Source organism: Telopea speciosissima, unplaced genomic scaffold, assembly GCF_018873765.1.
Source record: "Telopea speciosissima isolate NSW1024214 ecotype Mountain lineage unplaced genomic scaffold, Tspe_v1 Tspe_v1.0033, whole genome shotgun sequence".
Taxonomy (NCBI): Eukaryota; Viridiplantae; Streptophyta; class Magnoliopsida; order Proteales; family Proteaceae; genus Telopea; species Telopea speciosissima.
The window spans coordinates 43767-49766 of NW_025317369.1; positions in this window are offsets into that span (position 1 = coordinate 43767).

Below are 6000 nucleotides of genomic sequence, written 5' to 3' on the forward strand. Positions count from 1 at the left end.
CTTTTCTTGGGTTTTCACTGAGGTTTTAATCAAGTTTATTGTTTATAGAAAAAAAGTGTAAGTTCACTTTACAGATCCAAGAATTAGGTATATACCAGACGTATCTCATTTACAAGATTTGAATTATAGCAAAATATCAAATAAAAGACGATCAGGATATACCTCCTCATTCTCAGATTGGTCAGTACTTTTCTGAACTCGTTTTTCAAGTTCAAATAGCTCATGCTTTAAGAGCTCAAATCGTTGAAACTCATTTGAACCTGAGTCCACATCCCCCATATTTTCTGTAGTAGACATCTCACAATGTTCATCTTCCTGCAAAATGTGAACTCTTAACTCAAATTTTTTTAGCTTTTTGAAAGGTTTACAAGTTTCTACAACACAGGATAGATGCTAAAGTTTCAGTATTCATGTACAGTAAACTACTGGGATAATGATTGTCACGACGTCTAGGTGACCCATGGCGTTCGAAGGAGCCTGGATGCAAGGTGACACCAACAAGGAGACCAAAGAGTCTGGATGCTTAAGCACAGCCTCAACAACCATGGCTGGGATTACCATGAGAATAAGATTAACTAGCATTTCTGAACTTCGAAAGCACATTCTCCAAGATCTTAAGATTTTGAGTATGACATGCATAACTTATTTTATCAAAAGTAGACACCCCTAACTTATCCACCTAAGCATAGTGTAAGTTTTCAACTTAACTGTAAAGAAAATATGATTAAAACCCTCCAGTTAGTCAACTGACTGAATTCAGAGATGATTGAGTACCTACACTAGTAGCCAATCTGTATACATGTCTGATCAATCTAATCTAACAAAACATAGTTAAAAGTCATAATGGACCATGGATAATGGAGACGAACAAAATGCACGAATATGATATTTTTGCAAATGAATCAAATGAATATGGATTTTCAGATAAGTGATCCTATGTTGATATCCCTTCTGCCATGTCACTCCCCAGCCATAAATACAAAGTTTTCAAGCCATATCATTAAATAATTCTCTTGTTATTTTTGTCTAGGGAATAACAATGCCTAACCAAGCTCATCTGCGTACATTAAAGCAGAAAGAGGTCAAGCACAACAGACTACCAGAGCCATTCACAAGAGAATTAAAAGTTTCTTCTGGTTATCAGTTTTTGTGAATGGTAAAATCAACAAGCAGAACAAATGATAAAATAAAAGATCAGAATAATCCGACAGAGGCGGCATATTGAAAGAGCTCCAGCATTGGGCACATTCTCCTTCGATGTTTCCTTGGGATAGATATGATTTAGAACAGGAGTAAGTTAGATTCTGAGAAGACATCTAGTGGGAAGACAAGGCATTGATGGATTCCTAGACTCTATATGATTTAGTTCCAAGAATTATCCTGTGCATCATCATGGAGAAAAGTCTCTTTATCCCATGCATCATTGTGGAGAAATGTCTCCCGTAGGCATCAATTGGAAGCTTGCATAAGAAGAAGTTTTATGGACTCAGAACTTCAAAACATAGGAAGTCTCTTAGAAGCCCCCATGATGACTTCCGGTATGGATCTTAAATGCTAACAACAATTTCAGTCACAGAGCCTTACTTCTGGTTCTATTTAAATTGACCATTCCTAATAATGAAAATATCCTACATCCTTTCCCCTATAAGGCTCTACGTGAAGGCGCAAGCTCTACCAAATTGCAGAGCTTTGGTTGGTGGATTGTGTACAAAAAGTCATGACTACACTATGTAAGGAGTTGGGTGGGATGGTGCCTCCTCCTTCCCCATGTCTGTCACATGTGCAAAGAGTATGGGAAATCATTCAACCATCTATTTCTCTTCTTTCCTTTGTCTTCTAGAGTTTCATCACATTTCCCGAAGGAGGCTCATATGGACTCAGCTCCATCCGAGGATTTTTTGAGCGATATTGTTTTACACTTGGCGGATAACGGTTCTAACTTTAAAAAGGCTAGAGAGAAGTTGACGAACAAGAAGAGTATGAGGATCCACCTCTTTTGGACTCCATGTGCAACACATTCTATTGATTTAATTTTGAAAGACATAGGGAAGAAAACTTTGATGGCAGGTGTGGTCAATAGGGCAAGACAAGTGACCATTTTTGTATATAACCATGGTTATGCTTTAGCCATGTTGAGGAAAAAATGCAATGGCAATTTAGTAAGGCCTGGTGTCACTTGATTTGCCACCAATTACGTTGCATTGAAGAGCTTTCAGACGAAGGTGATAGGTTTGAGGTCTATGTTTGCAAGTGAACAGTGATTTGGTTGACATGGGTTTAATTTAGAAGAAGGGAAGGCAGCACAACATATCATTGCAAGTAACCAATTCTGGAAGGACTTGCATAAAGTTGTTACCATATTAGAGCCAGTGGTGGCAGTACTAAGGATGGTTGATACAGAGAAGAAGCCTATCTTGCCCCACATTTATGCTGCCCTTCAGAAGAAAGAAAATGGTCAGAGCTGCGATACCCCATAGTGCAAGGTCATACACTAACATCATTGATGTGTGGTGGGAGAAGCACTTAAGTCATCCATTGCATAAAGCTGGTGAGTTCAACACTTTAACATACTTTACACTTTATATGAGTTTTTACATTTACATAATCAAACTCAAAAGCATTAAGTCACTAACAAGTTATATTCTTGGTTTCCACTTTTTCAGCATACTATCTGAATCCAAAGTATCAGTACTCATATAATCTTAGGTTAGACACAAAGTTGTTAGTGGCAGTTCAAAATGTTATTGAGAAGTTGGAGCCCAAGGCCAAAACACAGGCTGAATGCAATGATGAGGTGAGAGTATGGGACTTGGTACTTTGGTAGTAAGTAAAGGAATGTAATTACTAAGTAGTAAATACTAATGCCTCTAACAATGTTTGAAATTTGAAATGAAAACAGATCCAAAACTTCAGAGAGGCCTCAGCAAGTTTTAGTCAAAAAGCTGCTGTGGAGGGTAGACAAAAGTCAAACCCTGGAAGGTGGCATGACATTACATTTATGAATTATAATTTTATCCCTTTAGAATGTACATATTCTTAATATTCTATATTTGTAATCCAGCCAACTGGTGGGTGCTTTATGGTACAAGTTCACCCAGCCTGAGGAAGATAGCAGTGAGAGTGCTCTCACAAACTTGTTCATCCTCCAGATGCAAGCACAACTGGAGTACATTTTCATTGATACACTCAAATAGGCGGAATAGATTGGGTAGCAAATGACTGGAGCAGCTAGTGTATGTGCATTACAATATGAGACTAAGAACGAGACACATACGTGAAGGAATGGACACCAATGATAAAGAACCCATCGAACTAGCCAATATTTTCCAGGAGGACTTTGATGATGATGAGGATCCTCTATTCCAGTGGGTGAGGGATCGTGGTACACCAGATATGGATCAACCTGGGGTAGGCCCGACCCCACCATTGCGTCCGTAACTAGTACAAATGTTGAAGAGACTATATGTCACAAGAGAGGCGTGCACATTCAGAGTCACTGAGACCTTTTGAGGCTATAATAGGAAGTGATGCTGATGATGTTGATGGTAGTAATGGTGATGGTGGTGATGGTGGTGATAGTGATGGTGATGGTGATGGTGATGGTGGTGATGGTGATGAACCTGCTGGTGGTGGTTATTATGATGATCGTCATAAGGGGATGCACGAGCAATACCAGTATGATGTGGGAACGTAGGCGGACCCTGTGTGTTACACAGATGAGTCTTAGTTTACGCATGCCACATAGGATCGAGACCATAGTGACCACGCTACGTATAAGAGAAAGAAGGATCGCAAACAATCACAGTCTCAGGATGATGACATGAGTATGAACACCATGCTAGTAAGTTTCAAAAGTATGAGTATAGATACTACTAGTGAGTGACGATCGTGGCATTCATCTCAGCCTCATCATGACTATGATTATGGCCAAGAGAGCACCGGTTCCGAATATAGTGGTTATGGTCAGTTTGGGAAGTCAACACATGAGTTTGATAATCAAAGCATTGGGTCTGATTTTGGGACCATATTCCCAGGCCCAAACTAGCAATACCCATGCATGCCTCAATATGACAGTAGCAGTGGATCTCACGCCTCAAATCAACCGCCTCCACCTCTTCTTTACTGTAGGATAGGGGAGTTGGAATAAGGTGATGACAACACTTTATGAGTGCTATGGCAAACTATGTGCAAAACTACAACAACACTATGACATGGGAATTCTATGTGGATATGGTTGGGACTGAATACATTAATATATCACATTTTATGTAACATTTGTTTAAAGATTGATATATTGTACATTTTAACATTTCTAATGCTTATTTAAGTTGTTTTACATTAATTGAATATTTTGATTGTTTTCTATTACTAAACTAAGAGTAGAGTAGGGTATTTTAGTACGTCGTCGCCTACCAACCTATGGTTCAAAGTGAAACTCATATTTGGACTTTGTTTTTGTAAAATCTAATAGTGCCATTGTGTTTAAATGACCTAAAATAGGCTGAATACCAAGTTTCAGACCCAAACTAAGTCTAAAACCCACCGAGTTGAGGCTTTAAGTAGGGGAAAAAAATTGCACCAACTTGGCGAGATCTCGACTTGACTCGGTTTTTCCAAGGGTCGAGTTGGTACTGAGTTTCAAGTTCTCAAAAAAAATTTTGAACCTGAAGGAGCAGAGGAATTGGCAGGAATTGATGTAGTAGAAGTAGCAACAGTAGAAGACCGTAGCACACATAGGAATGCCTGTAGATCATCCTGGGATAGACCAAGGTTAGTAGCAGGGGCTGTGGTAACAGTCTCAGTGTGATGAGCCTTGTTCTTTGTTTTTTTCTTAACAGTCCGTTTGGCCTCAAAATCAGCTGGTTTCCCATGAAGGTTCCAACAGTTCTTTTTAGTGTGGTAAGGCTTGTGATAGTGCTCACAAGTAACAGTCCACATAGTAGAATCACCAAGAGAAACATATCCAACAGGTGCAGAAGTAGCCTGGGCAGCAGTCTGGGGGGTTGATCTGTCAGTAACAGGAGGGTGGAGCATAGCAGCCCGACGATTCTCTTCAGAGGAGACCAAAGCATAGGACTGTTCAAGTGTGGGAAAAGGAGAACAAGGTCATACTCCATATTCAAACCAGCCGAAAACTCATAAACTCGGGTTTTGTCTAGATGCTTCTTATATGTAGTAATATCGATAGGTGTAGTGGGGTGGAAATCAGCAAAATGGTCCAATAGCTGCCAGAGACTACGCAAGGTAGCATAATACTTGGATACAAACAAATCCCCTTGAGTAGTATGATTGGCCTTCTTTCGGAGTTCATACACTTGTGCATCATTACCAAGCTGTCCATATGTTTCCTTGCAAGCAGACCAGATTTGATGGGTTGTATCAAGGAGAAGGAAACCACTTGTAAGGTCTAATTGCTTGCAGCCAATCAAATAAGACATGAGCATACCATTAAGGAGATCCATCTGGTCAGAATAAGACCAGGAGCAGTTGGCATAGTAGTAGTACCATCAATATGTCCAGTAAGTCCATGGCCAGTAATGGCAAAGTATGCCGAGCGAGACCAGATCAGATAATTACTCCTATCCAGTTTGATAGGATTAGGGAGAAGGTCACGGTCGTCATTCCTACCAAATCCATCAGTAGTAGAAGTGCCAGTAGAGAATTCAGAGTCACCCATAATGCAGCAAAGAAACCCAAATTGCAGAGAAGGCCTGGTGTGATGAGAAACCCAGTAAGCACTTCAATAAAAGAGCCAAAAATTGGTGGAGAGACCTGTGTAATGGTGATAATAAATGTCCCCAAAAATCAGTCGCAGCGGAGAAGCCAAACCCCTAGATCGATTTTATCAGGGTTTTGAAAAAAACCTATTTTTGGTGAGATCGATATAGGGGGGAATGGTGCCAAAACCTTGATGGATGGAGCTGAAACTGAGATCGAGTGTGCCTGTAGGAATGGAGAATCAGCTTCCAAAAACCAGCTTCAATAGAGACCAGCAACACA